The 14,506-nt window shown below is 50.8% G+C and overlaps 1 protein-coding gene across 2 annotated transcripts in view; it reads left to right on the forward strand.

Moving 5' to 3' along the window:
- Positions 1–14,506, forward strand: part of LOC142560729 (protein O-linked-mannose beta-1,2-N-acetylglucosaminyltransferase 1-like) — a 288,835-nt gene that overhangs the window by 138,465 nt on the left and 135,864 nt on the right. The window contains exon 4 of one of the 2 annotated variants that reach the window (XM_075673024.1): positions 10,411–10,471. The exons of the other annotated variant lie outside the window; for it this stretch is intronic. The gene's annotated coding sequence lies outside the window, so the exon portion shown is untranslated. The remainder of the gene's footprint in view (positions 1–10,410; positions 10,472–14,506) is intronic. 2 annotated transcript variants of the gene reach the window in all.

A 14,506-nucleotide genomic window follows, 5' to 3' on the forward strand; every position in this document is an offset into this window, starting at 1 on the left:
CAGGACCAGCAAATTCACCTTATCAGTCTTCAGAGAAAACCAACAGCGCCTTCTCCGTTTCCACGCTTAACCTAAAAACCAGCGCTATACTTCAACCTCGTCCTCACTGGCACATACTCGCGGCAATATAATTGCGCCATTTGCTCCCCCTTTAGGCAAAATAATCGTCCCGATGACAGAGGCTTGGAATACGGCGATAAAAAAAAAAACGGCGCAGTCTTGGCAGTCTTCACAGTACGGCTTCACACGAAGCACGGGAACAACCTCGCGTAAATGCCGTCGGCGCCTGGAACAGTGAGAGCCGTCTGGAACGGCTTAGTTGTTCACGTCACTGATGCGTCGGAGAACTACGGAGAACTACGTATATGCGCAGTAGCTTTTTCACAGAGCCCACGCTGACGGTTAGGTGTCCAGACCCACACTTTGTAGCCGATGTTGTATCTTACGGGTCTGTGCCGAAGATTGTAGCGTCTGGCGTCACAGTCCTGTCGTTCGAGGATTCGCAGACGCGCAAGCTGCCTAGCTGCCTCTGGTCGTTGTGTGATCTCTTCAGCACGCGTCTCGTCGTCATCAAATTAATGAGGGAGCATTGCGTCTAACGTTGTCGCAACCTCACGGCCGTATACGAGGCTGCTCCGCGATATATATAGTGTGACTGACGGCGGTCTGCTCCGTATACTGCCGTCAGTTGCATTTCTCTCCTCGGGGAGGCAGGCCGCGTGTGTCGATTGAGCTCCTGAGCAACACTTTACAATGGGGTGAACGCGGTTAGAATCTTATACTTTCGGGATCTCAATGAAGTCCGACGCAATGCTAATGCACCCCTCTCGCCGTGGCCGCTAAATCGCCACCGAATTTTCTTTGTTTTCCATCGAACTGGAATATTCGAAGCTACAGGTATATGCGCGATATCCAATGGCAAGTCAAGGCTGCTTGCTCTCAGAGGTTGTGCCACGAATTGGAAGTATGTACACTGGTACAGGAAGCGCCGGCATAGTTAAGACGGAAGTTACGGACCGCTCTGCTAGTGGAACATGTACCACAATGCACCTGGCGTCGCCGGAGATGAGCTTGTAAAGAATAAGTTCAACGCCCCAAGATTGCACAGTGGATTTAATCATTTTTTGTGTGTTTACCTTTGCTTACGTTTGCTCACGTTTCTTTCTTTTTCCACGTTGCCAAGCAGAATACCTTAGAACAAGCTCTCTCTCTCTCTCTCTCTCTCTCTCTCTCTCTCTCTCTCTTTGTGCTGCTGCTTGTTTGGGTTTCGTGAAGTAGCGAAACAATTCGCTCCCGTCACGCACGCATTACGGAGGAGCCCGTGGTCCTCGGCTGGGACTGTTTCGCTGCGAAACCGCGGCTCTCTCTCTCTCTCTCGCTCACTCGCGGCACTTTCGCCTGGCAGCCGTTGTCGTCGCCAGTCTTCGTGAACGACACGCTGTTTGCGCCCCGTCGTAGCTACGTACGATGATAGGCCCCGGACGAAGACCGCAGTGACTTCGAGTGGGGAGAGGGGTGGGGGGGTAGACAGGCTTATCTGCCATTGCGAACGGGGGGGGTGGGGGGCTTCTCCTCCGCGCCTTTGTCAAACCGCACCTCGAGGCGCCGCGCGGCTTATCGAGATAATGGCGTCGGCCGTACTGCGAAGCGTTAATGTCGCCCTAATGCTGCGGCTTTGACACAAACGCGGCTAAGGAGGCATATACACACTTGCAGTACAGAAGAGGAGGCAACTCTGTAGTGCGAGGGCTGCACTTCGCGAGGAGGAGCTTCGCGAGCAGCTGACAAAAGGGTTGCTTGCGCCCGTGTCTCCGTCGTCCACGAGGTGCTTCTTTTTTTCAGTATTGCTCTCTTTGCTCTTTGGCGCCGCTGCTCCAGTTCTTTATCTGCTCTCGCATTGCGAAGGCCTGGCCCCGAGTTATAGCTGTATTGCCCCTAGGTGTGTGTGTGTGTGTGTGTGTGTGTGTGTGTGTGTGTGTGTGTGTGTGTGTGTGTGTGTGTGTGTGTGTGTGTGTGTGTGTGTGTGTGTGTGTGTGTGTGTGTGTGTGTGTGTGTGTGTGTGAACGAGAAAAAAGGGAAACGAGGGGCCTGATTTTTGTTAATCATAAGAAGCCAACAAACATACACCAAGGACAGCATATATGAGACATTGTACTTACTGAGTGAATTAAAGAAATGATAAATTAATGGAAATGAAAGTGGATGAAAAAACTGGCCACAGCTGGGATACGAACCCACGTCTTCGCATTAAGCGTGCGATGCTCTTACCAAGTGAGCTACCGCGGCGCCGTTTTCCCGTCCACTGTGCAGTCACTTAATTAAGAAAGTGACTTAAGAAAGAATGCAAGTCTCCGCGAAATTCGGGAATTAGCATCTAGAAACTGCTGCAATCCTGAGAACTCGTTCCAAGTGGATCCGCCTTACTAACTCTACGGCTAGAATTTGTAAATTGCAATATGGGCCATAGGGTAATTAGTTTGACAACTTAATTAGTGGTTCTTCTATTAATTAGTCGATTATGCATTTCAATTTTCTGTGTGAGTAATGTCCGCCTCTTCGATAGATGAGCTCGTGAACTATAACTGTACTATATGCCACAGGCAACTTTTATATTTTTTTGAAAGTGTTCGCTAAAACACCCGGTATATATATATATATATATATATATATACAATGAACAGCGCGTTTAGAAGCAGCCACCACTCACCTCCGCCGATCTCGCACTTTGCTCGCTGTCCTACGGGGAAGGGACAAGGGAGGGGGAAGGGGGTGGAGGTAGGCATAGTGTGACAAAATGTGACATAGTAGGCAAAATTGGCATAGTATGACAGAAGTGCATGACGTACATAAATGATAGTTCATGACATTAATGTCGTGACAGGCGTGTCACGTATAGGTCGTGAAACAACCACCTACGTTTTGGCGTGTACCGAAATTGTCATAGTATAACAGTCATTCATACTCATGGTCGTTTGGTTAACTTGGTGGGCGTCCCCCACACTGCTTCGCATAACATCGATTCCCACAGGGCGTGGGTTCTGCCGCAGTGATCAATTAACAACTATTTGGTGCGACGGAATCGATCAGCAAGTGTGTGTGTGGGGAGGGGGGGCGCACGGCTGACGTCATGGCTCTGCTGCTGCCCTTCGCATGTACAGGCGTGGCGTTGGCCGTGATGCTGTACGCACCGCCGCCGCTTCTGCTGCTGCTGCTGCTTTTGCGCGCGTATGTATGCACACACGCCCTCATTCGTCGCTTGACCCACTCACTCCATCCGCAACACCGCGGTTCTTGCCGCTCAGGTTGTATGCCGACCGCTCGCGTATTGCTCGCCGCGCGGACGCTGGGCGTTTCTCAACTGTGAAATGTGACGACGTTCAGCAATTTATCGAAGCGGAGCTGCCTCTGCAACACCCCCATCCCTCCCTCTCCTCCCTCTCATCCAGATCCCCCTTCCCCTCTTCCACTGTTGCATGACATATCTATAGTGTGTCCGGTCATCAAGACGCTACGTGTGATCAGAAGGACAGAAAATTTGAAAATAAGCACACTGATGTTTGACTTGATTGCCGGCAAAAATAAATATAGAGGAGGAAGAGCGGTACGTTCCATCCCTCAATACTTCTGCTTGCATTTCTTGCTATTACATAAAGCGCGCACTAAAAGCAAGTGCGCGCCGTAAGTAATAATAACGCAGATGTACCGACTCGCCCAGCTAGCTATACCGTACTGCTTGCTTTCTTGTTACCTGGAGTTATTAAAAAAACGCAAACTCGCGAGAGACAAAACGCGTCATCCCATATTCAAAGAAGAACCCTGCTCGTCGCCAATACTTTCCGAAGCTGGTGGAACCCTCCTTGATAGCTTTCGCATCTCGCTCCGATGCGGAGACACCTCCACTTCGACCCGACGCACTCCGATCGCGACAGGCCTGGGGTGTTACGCCATCTGTATCCGCAGTTACGTGCGACGTTTGACGTGTCCTACAAAAGCAGCCCTTTTACGCGTCCCGTTCGTTCTCGACACTCGCGTACAAAGAAAAAGAAAACGTGGCGCTAGTTCTGCGCCCGATCGTTACAGCTGCTCTATATCAGAGTCCCTGGGTACGTTTATCAACCTCGCGTGAGCAATCGCTTCACCCGTAAAGAGGCGTCGCCGAGACACTCGCGTAAAAAAGACTCGGCGTTCCTCGCCTGCCCGCGTGTGTCCGGCCGCGGCGCCACCATTGTCCCCACCCACTGGGAGCAGCGGGCATTGTTTTCGGCCCGTGCGCGCTCCCGTTCCATCAACCGATCGGCCCCGACTCCGCACCGGTCCCGGACGCAATCAGCGCGCGCTTTGCTGTCCTTGGGCACAACGCGGGCTTGCATGGAGTCTGCACGCCTGTTTTAGTGGCACGCCGGTGGACGACAGGTGGCGCTTTCGGCCGCTCGCGAGCGATTACCCCACGAATGTTCGTTCATACGAAGTTCCAGAAATTAAAAAAAAAAATGCTGCTTTCTGATTGCTGCCCGGAGTGTGCCGTCTTTGTCGGTGCCGTGAACTGCTTTGCGCAGTTCAATGACTCGCGAATGCACGAAGGCATATGTACGGTGCAACCACATGGAGCGCATTTGGGGCGTTGCGTCGCCCAGCGCCGGCGCGTTTCAACGCCGGGAGCGCCTACCGCAGAATGGATGCGCTTTCTTTTATCACCTTTTCGGCTATGCATGGCCACAACGGTGCAGCGTAAAGTGGCAGCGCCGGACAACGATACGCTCGGAGTGCGCCGGGAAACGCGTACCATGTGGTTAACGCTTAAGGGGCGCACCTCCCTATGTACCGTTCCTTTTTCTGCTCTTTTTCATTGGGGACTGAAAATCATTTATTACACGAGGCTGCCTGATCTCGTGTACCTTTCGTCCAAGCAGTATCATTCAGTTTATGCCTCGACTCCAGTCAGATCCAACGGCGGACGGTGATTCGAACGCGTCCTTCCTATCGCCCTGTCGCTATTACACAAACGCGCGCATGCGGTTCGTTCACCCGCGAGGCCGAAGCGTCATTAAACTTTCGCGCGCCCGCTCTCTCCCAAGGGGCTCTCTCGCGGTGTTTGTGTCGTCACCACCACCACCTTGCAGCACTGGCGGGTCGGGTGGCGCGGGCGTTGGGCGCTAGCTTACTACTCTCTCTCTCTCTCTCTCTCTCACTCTCTCTCTCTTTCTCTCTCAACAGCAACTCTCTCTCGTCGTTGTCTCTCGGATCTCTGGGCGATCTTTGAAATTGGGGCCGCCGCCCGCCCTGTCGACCGAGGCGCCGTGTTTTCATTCCGTCATCCCTTCCAGTTCACCGCAACGCCGCCCGAGAGGCTTTCAGAAAGCCGCCCTTCTCGCCGCACCGCTGCATAGCGTTTCTCCCGCCGCGCTGTCTTTGACGGACGCCGATCCCTTTCGCGTCCATTGCGCGGCGCAACTCGGACCTGAAGTAAGTCATTGTTCGGCTCGCGTTGCGATAACGCGTGCGCGCGCGCTGCCTTTCTCGAAGGCGCTGCCAGAGCCCGCGTGTGTGTATGCACCGTCGACCGCCGTGTAGCCCCGGCCCGGCTTGCGTGAACGCGCCTCGGTCGTCGGAGCTTCGCGTGCGCTCCACCGCCGCCGCCGCTCTTCGGTACCAGCCGCGCGAACCGTGTTTTAGCGGTCGGACGATTCGTTTTTGTTGGTGGCGCGTCTCGTGGCGGTGCGCCGTCATTTGAGTTTCGCGAAGGGGGCGCGCTTGTGTGTGCGTATGCGCGCGAAATTGGGGTCGTCGGCCCCCGCCACCCCTTCCCTTGGCTCGGGTCTCGCGCTGGCGAAAGGGTTGGCTTGCTGCAATAATAATAATAATAATAATAATAATAATAATAATAATAATAATAATAATAATAATAATAATAATAATAATTTGTTGCCGTTAGTGCTGAGGGATACAAGAGCTGAGAATTGAGAGCGAAAATCTTCTTTGCCCAACGACGGGTTGTGGCGTGGCACACAGGCACAATATATATATATATATATATATATATATATATATATATATATATATATGCTAAGGCATATTGAAGCCCGCAGTGCAAAACAGGAAGAAAACAGAAGACTTTGGGCTGCTAGACATCAAATACTCTAGTTAGTTTTGAGGAACGCAATATCAAAAGCACTGCAGTAATGATTATTTGAAATGGGAAGCGTGCGACCGCGTTGCTTCCTGCAGCTTCGCTTCGTAATCGTTTCTCGTGATCACATTATTTTGGACTCCGTTTTTCTCTCCGCCGTTGTTATTGCATCGGACAAAGGCCAGTTTCTGGATTTGTAAACAAATTTATCGTTCGCCAACGCTAACTGCAACGTAAATTCACTTCGCCTGAATTGCTCACTACCGATTGGAATATTCAATCGAAACAATCTCGGCATTTCAGCGCTGGTAACGTGTGCAACTTTCTAAATAAACGCCTTTAATTAACGCCTAAGCAGACGACGCGGACCCCTGGTGGTTGGCGCTACTATGATGCGCATCACAGAACATAGCCTCCGAGATTTTCAGCGCTCCGCGAGCGCCGCCGCCGATCTCGAAGATCAGGTCCAGGCGCCGCCGCGCCGGTTCTCATCGTTCCAAGTTATGCGTCACTTCCGGGGAGCGCTAGCGGCAACGTCTCTTCCAGTCTTGGCATCGAACACGCATATGTTTGCTTGTTATGCACCACGCACCTACTCGTATTTGTAGCATAAAAGTTTTGACGAAGGCTGTTTCAAATAGACTATTTGAAACCAGCCTTCCTGCGGCGGTCCCAAATCTCGTGGCAATTGGCGCCGTCCGTGGCGTGCGGATGAAGTGCGCCATAATTCTGCTGGAGCTTAACGTGCTCGTTTTGAAGGGATATTAAACGTACACTAATTATAGGCCGATCAGCTTACTGTCCGTTGCCTACAAACTATTTACTAAGGTAATCGCAAATAGAATCAGGAACACCTTAGACTTCTGTCAACCAAAGGACCAGGCAGGATTCCGTAAAGGCTACTCAACCATAGACCATATTCACACTATCAATCAGGTGATAGAGAAATGTGTGGAATATAACCAACCCTTATATATAGCTTTCATTGATTACGAGAAAGCGTTTGATTCTGTCGAAACCTCAGCAGTCACGGAGGTATTACGGAATCCGGGTGTAGACGAGCCGTATTTAAAATACTGAAAGATATCTATAGCGGCTCCACAGCCACCGTAGTCCTCCATAAAGAAAGCAACAAAATCCCAATAAAGAAAGGAGTCAGGCAGGGAGATACGATCTCTCCAATGCTATTCGCAACCTGTTTACAGGAGGTATTCAGAGACCTGGATTGGAAGAATTGGGGATAAAAGTTAATGGAGAATACCTTAGTAACTTGCGGTTCGCTGATGATATTGCCTTGCTTAGTAACTCAGGAGACCAATTGCAAGGCATGCTCACTGACCTGGAGAGGCAAAGCAGAAGAGTGGGTCTAAAAATTAATCTGCAGAAAACTAAAGTAATGTTTAACAGTTTCGGAAGAAAACAGCAATTTACAATAGGTAGCGAGGCACTGGAACTGGTAAGAGAATACATCTACTTAGGGCAGGTAGTGACGGCGGATCCGGATCATGAGACGGAAATAATCAGAAGAATAAGAATGGGCTGGGGTGCGTTTGGCAGGCATTCTCAGATCATGAACAGCAGGTTGCCATTATCCCTCAAGAGAAAAGTGTACAATAGCTGTGTCTTACCAGTACTCACCTACGGGGCAGAAACCTGGAGGCTTACAAAAAGGGTTCTACTCAAATTGAGGACGACGCAAGGAGCTATGGAAAGAAGAATGATAGGTGTAACGTTAAGGGATAAGAAAACAGCAGATTGGGTGAGCGAACAAACGCGAGTTAATGACATCTTAGTTGAAATCAAGAAAAAGAAATGGGCACGGGCAGGGCATGTAATGAGGAGGGAAGATAACCGATGGTCATTAAGGGTTACGGACTGGATTCCAAGGGAAGGGAAGCGAAGCAGGGGGCGGCAGAAAGTTAGGTGGGCGGATGAGATTAAGAAGTTTGCAGGGACGGCATGGCCACAATTAGTACATGACCGGGGTTGTTGGAGAAGTATGGGAGAGGCCTTTGCCCTGCAGTGGGCGTAACCGGGCTGGTGATGATGATGATGAATTAGCAACACTGAATCAGGTTAGGCTGGTAAAGTATAGACAGTTTTCACGTGACGTCACGAACGCAGTTTCTCACCGGGCCGGTACGTAAATGTGGCGGCCACGATGACTTCAGTGCCAAACCATCTATTCTTTGTCGTTTCTCTTCTCAAGCTTTTCATTCGAGGTCGGTTATGACAGGTTTAAAAAAAAAAAAACTGTCCAGTTTTCCTTTCTTGAGCTTACCACTGCAGCGGCAGCGTCGATACGTGCGTGTGACGTACACGTGCATCGCGGATTTCAAATTTTGTGTTCGTATATTCGGGTTGTTTTGCTGCACGAAAAATAGTTCTCGAAACTGGTTCGGTTGAGTCTTTGGGTTCGTTTAAAATGCGACGTTGGCCATCCTTTCTCTACGGATAAACATTGAGCTAGAAAGGAACAGACGTTGTCAAAAACTGTGACTTCACGGGGCGTTGGTTGTACGGGAGGGCGGTGTCGCCGACCATCTATAAATATTGCATACTTTCTGGCTTGCCGAGCCTCCGCTCATAGTGATAGCGACCGTTTTGCTATGGAAGAGCGTCATTTACGAGTGCAGATTAACTTTTGAACGTTAATTTAAATAGAAATGTTAAGAGGAAGCTTTAGCTCGGTTGCTCCTCTCTAAATACATGTAACAGGAGAATTAGTTTTTATCGGGAACCACTACACCAAACTTTGCGAGGTTTGTTGCATTTAAAAGGAAAGCTTAAAATCTAGTGACTGTTGGTTTCGAATTTTTTATTTAGGTCCTCAATTTCTTATTAAAAATTGGCAAAAAACTGAAAATATTCAGAAAACGAAACTATCAAGTTTACAACTCTGCAAATCAGCAGTAAAAAACGATATCAGTTCTGGGAATTGCATCTGAAAGTACATCTAAGGCGGAAAAAATTGGTATGTTGCACATGAATCTCAAGAACATTAGTAATAAGGAATTACAGCTTTTACAGGACCCTTGCACACATGGAACAAATTCACGTAAGAGCTAAATCGACATATTGAATTTGTCCGCTTTGAACGATATAATGGATGCCGCTTACAGAACCGCGATATCTGTTCTTGATGCAGAGCTATTAATCTATAAACTTCGTGCTTCTATATTTTTTTTTTCAAACGCGAATTTTGAAAATCTTTCTAACAACATTCAGGCCCTAAATCGAAATTCCATTTCCAGTGGTCACTATAATTTGACGTTCCCTCTCCAATGCATCAAACTTCATTAAAATTGGACCAAGGGTTACCTCAGAAAAGGGTTCCTGCGTTTCACATGTATTTAAATAGGCCGTGTCGGAGTTTGGCCCGATCTGCAGCTTCCTCTTAAAAGGAAGCTTGGCCCAACTCCGACGCGGCCTATTCAAATACATGTGAAACGCAGGAACCCTTTTCTGAGGTAACCCCTGGTCCAATTTTAATGAAAATTGTTACATGTGTTTGTTAATGTATTTTGCTGATGTATTGTTAATGCAGTGTTAATGTATTAATGTAACCGCTGACTTGATAAGCCGCAAAAGTGGCTATAGCGAAAGACGTGTAGCCATGCTGTACAAAGGCATTTCTTCACTATAGCTTCCCGTGATATCCACAAAAGCCTCGGCAGTCTCAGAAGGGCGCTATATACGGAATAACGTTAAGGATGAAATATTAAGTTGCAATCTAAAGTGTGAGGAAATTAAACCTGGCAAATTTTGTGCACGTGCCCCGCATAACAGGTCGTAACGGTTTGTCACGTGTCCCGCCTTTCACTTACGGTCCGTAAGTGCTGAGTGCTGGGATGCATGACGTCAGGCAGGCTGACGCCACCAGGGGCGCAATTTCTGCGCTCGAAATTGAAAAGTTGTATCTTGCCCCTTGGCTTTTCGGTAATATGGTCAAGCATTCTTCGATAACGAAACCCAGTTATAGTTTAAAATAGATTGTTTGTCGTTCTATACTGTTTTAATTTTTCTCCCTAGTTAACGTACTTACCACATGTTCAGAGTACCGCGCTGACTTCGCGGTGGTAGTAGTAGTACGAGTAGTCGAGTAGTAGTAGAAGTATTTCAAACAATAAGAAGAGATTGAAGCTCGTCAGGGCCGGTACGGAGCTGTCCGTGCCACCTCTCCTTTGTTGACATGAATGAGCCCCGCATAGTTACGAGTTATTGCCTGTGTGTTTCATCATCATCATCACCATCATCATCATGCTATTTTGCTTTCACTGCAGGACGGAGGCCTCTCTCGTCGGTGTTCAACTGCCCCTGACTTGTGCCAGTGGATTCCATCCGGTATGCGTGCAAATTTCCTAATGTCGTCACACGTAATCATCCCGCTCAAATCCTCAAGTCATAGATTGAAGTCGTAATCTTAAAGAAATATAGATTTTTTTTTTTTGCGTTATCGGTTTAGGAGAGATACCGGGGAGGAAACGCGGACAGCAGCTGCGACTTATGCGTTCAAACCAGTACGTGCCCGGAGCACTTTGGTCCGTTGTTAATCAATCAGTCCCTCTTAATTATGCGGCGAGAAAAGTATAAGCATTGCAAAGTTTACGTCTCTGCGGAAACACACTGTAACAACTTTATATAAAGCAAAAAAAATAACGCGATTTGTCTGACCGCACACGATAATGGAGATTAAATTACATTGAAATTACGAAGAGTCACCGTAATACGCACAAACCACCACGCTCCTACCACACTGATTCCGTCACATGAGTCTGCAGCGCCTCGCGACAAAAACTATGCAACCCTGATACACTTATCGACAGGCCGTCATAATTTCGTAACTTAATGGAATATGCTCGTGGACAGGCCAAAAAAAAAAAAAAAAGGAAGGTTATTGCTTGCCCACCTCTTACGTTAACTTTTTAAAGCCATTGGCTGCAGGAACGGCTCTCTCTTTCTCACTCCCTGCGGGGTGTGAAATGTCCCCCTCGGGAATGCTCCCGTCTAAATGGCCGCACCATTTCGCGCGCGGCTCGAAATGGAAAAGGCCGCGCGAAAGCGAGGAATTGCGGGCGATGCATCTTTCTCGCGCGCGCGCGCGCGTGCTATAGGCGTGCCGTTCTCAGACGCAACGCCCCGCTTTATCCTTATCTCCCTTACTTTATTCTCTCTTATCTCTGTTTCCTTTTATTCACCGTCGTATAGGGATCGCCGAGGAAAAACCACTCGGCACAGCGCACAGGCCTATCCTCGACCTTTCTCGCGCTTTCGCCGAGATATTTTTCTCGCCGCACAAATGGTCGCCGCGGTTCTGCCTTCTCGCGGCCTGCCAGCCGGGCTTTCTCCGGTAGCGCACGACGCTCGTTTATTTATATCACGGCGGGGGCAACCCATTCGTCGGCCTCGCGAGGTGGTGCAAGTGACAGGCACGCGCTGTTAGCGGGCGGTTTTGGCCCCGCGTGCGTGATTCCGGTTAACCACGGAGTTTCGGAATGCTTCGCCGTTTCCGCGGCTCCTCGGAATAATAAATAATAGACTCCGCGCCCCGTATCTCGTAAAGGGGGGTGGGGAGGGGGAAAAGTGTTCGCACGCGGGCGCGCGCGCGCGCTCGGAACTGTCGAAGGAGGCAAACTTCCGAAACGGTCGTCTTAAGTCTTGTTCCTTCTCAGAAATGTTTTGTTGAACGAAGCCGAAGCGGCGAGCAAGGGCAAGAAATAACGTTCGTTATTTCGTTCGGTTAAAGTGGAGGCTTTCTCTCACGCCCCTTCCCCCTCGTCTTGCGTGGATGGCGGGTTCGGAGCGAGCGAGATGGGCCGATTGCGGATGCAGCCTAATCAAAAGTTTTTTCTTTTTAGCATTTTGCAACTATTTCTGCCTAATTTTCATTCTTTCCTTCTTTCTTTCTGTCAGTCACCTGCGCCGTTGGAAACGTTCCCGCGAGTTCGCGTTACGCGCAGTGTGAATAGAAAATATTAAATCTTCGGGCTAAAGTGCCTCGCCGGTATGTGAACCGGGTTTACTGCGACCCCCTCGTAGCAACTATTGCAGCATTTTGCCGATTGTTTCTCCTCATTTCTCAGCCTCTGTTTGCTTTATCTGTTTGTTCGGCTGCCTGCGGGCTGACACGCGAGCGAACTTAACGCGCATCAATCCGTCCGGCGTACGCGTTCTATACTTGGCCGGATATCGGGCGACGCTTACGCGCCGAGACCGGGCCTTGCGGCGCCTCCTGGCGGAGACGGATGGCGTCGTTAAAGGGAGGATACGTGGCGCAACGCTAACGGGCCGTTATTTCCGCTTCGTTAGGTTGAGTGAAGTGCGTCGGCGCGCCTGCGCGCGCGTATAGGGCAACTCGGTGGCCTCCGTACACACAACTGCGCGCGCGGCATACAGTCTATGGCCAGCGCAGCAGCAACAACCTGGCATGTAAGGCAGGCAGGCATGGGTGGGAAGATGGAGGGAGAGAGAGAGAGGGGGTGGGAGCAACCGAAGTCGACGACGTCGCGTTAGCGGCACAGCTCGCTTCTCGACCAGTGGTTAACGGGCCGGATGATTTGGCCGTTAACGACTAATGAACGAACGACCTGCACGAAGGAAGAAAAAAAAAAGGGAACGTAGGCTGAGCCGATGGCTGCTACCGATGCGGGGAAAGCGGTATACGCGCGCTTCCAAAATACTGGCCTCTTTGTGTGCCGTGCGTCGACGCGTGTATGCGTTGGCGAGTGTGTTTGTCTCGGGCAAAGTTAATGGCGCGAGGAAAGTTTTTTTGGGACCGTGGGGGAGGGAAGGCGCTCGCGGCCGGCGGTCTAGTGTGGCGTATGTACGTGTAGCTGGCGCGTGCGGGGCGAGCGACTTTTTGGAGGTTCGTTCCGTCGGGAGGGCAAATTGCAGCTCGCGCGGCTTCGAGCAAAAGCCGGGCTTCGATTGGAGGAGAGGGTGCGCGAGCTTATAGGGCGAGGGGTGCAGAATCTCCGGAATTGCCCCGCGAAAGCGCGCTGGAACGCCCGGCTTGTGAATCTCTCCTCTCCCGTGCTTGGTGGTAAATCGAGCGCGCAGTGGTTGCTCGACCCTTGCTCGCGCCGGCGCCCGCCTTCAAACGCTGCGCCATCTAGTGACCTGGAAGAGCGTTTTTCAGTAGCTCGCCTGCGCTGACCTATAGGAGCTCGAAAGTTACGGTGTAGAGTGGTATACGGCGCAAACCAGGAAAAGGAGCTTCGCCAACCATCGAGGACGATTGTCAGTAAAGTGTGCGAATAACTTGCCGAATCCGCTCGTCGTTTGTGAGAATCGTTGGTGCAACGTTTCCTCTCGTTCCCGTTGAAGGCGAGCCGCGCATTCCTAAATGGTGCCCCTCGTTAGCTACAGTCATCGCAGCATCTCGCTTAGCCGCCGCTTCGCCCAACCGCAACGGTCATAACGAAAACAGCGGTGCGCAGTCGTCGCTCGTCGAGCCTGAAGGCCGAACCACACGCACGCGTCAGCGCGCGCCTACGCGTGCGCGAACGGTGCGGGACAGCTCGTGCGCCTCGACGCGCGCGGCGCGAGCGCGGAGATAGATCTGTTGCGGGCAGATGTGGGTGCTCGAGCTCACTCGCGACGCCACGCGCCCGCATGGAGCCACGTCGTGCGTTTGGCGCAGCGTTATTCGCCCCTTGTACGACGTGGCTGGAGTATGCGATCGCGCTTGTGGGCTCGTTATGACGTCGTGGCTGGATTATGACGTCGTGGCTGGATTATGACGTCGCGCTACGTGGTGTGTGGAGCGGCTTCCTGGGACAGCTCGACGGACGGATAGTGGCCATATTTAGAATGCGCATTTTGGAAGCTTAGCTGAATACGAAGCGATATCTCTACCTAGGCGTCTGGCCACCATACCAGGAGGGAGCGCGCGCCGGCGAGCGCGACTCTTGTATAGGTTAAAGCCGGTGTTTGGATCGCACCGCTGGTACGAGTTGTTGTGGTCGCACCGCTGGTGCGATTGGTTGGGAACTCGGCGCTGACGCCCGTGGTTGTACCTGGGTCGCAAGCCCCAAGGGTAGCGTTGGCCTGGCGGCCTGGGGTACAACTGGAAGCATCCGAAGGTCCCGGCAAAGCATGAGTCGACTGGTAACAACAAAACAACTTGTTTATTTTAACATCGCAAAGAGTTGGCGGTCAGGTTGACCGAAGTAGAGAGACGGGAGTGCACTTTACTCAACAGAAGAAATCGGAGCCCTCCTTTTGGCGTCCGGGGGCAGCTGTTTTTATACTCTCGCGGTTGAGGGCAAGAAGGAACCCCTCAATAGACGAGCACGTGAATGTACAATGGGCTAATGGTGACGCACACTGTCGTAGCGCTGCCGGTCGGGCACAATGACTGGAATGAGAGGGTGATCC

Source organism: Dermacentor variabilis, chromosome 10 (genome assembly GCF_050947875.1).
Source record: "Dermacentor variabilis isolate Ectoservices chromosome 10, ASM5094787v1, whole genome shotgun sequence".
Lineage (NCBI taxonomy): Eukaryota > Metazoa > Arthropoda > Arachnida > Ixodida > Ixodidae > Dermacentor > Dermacentor variabilis.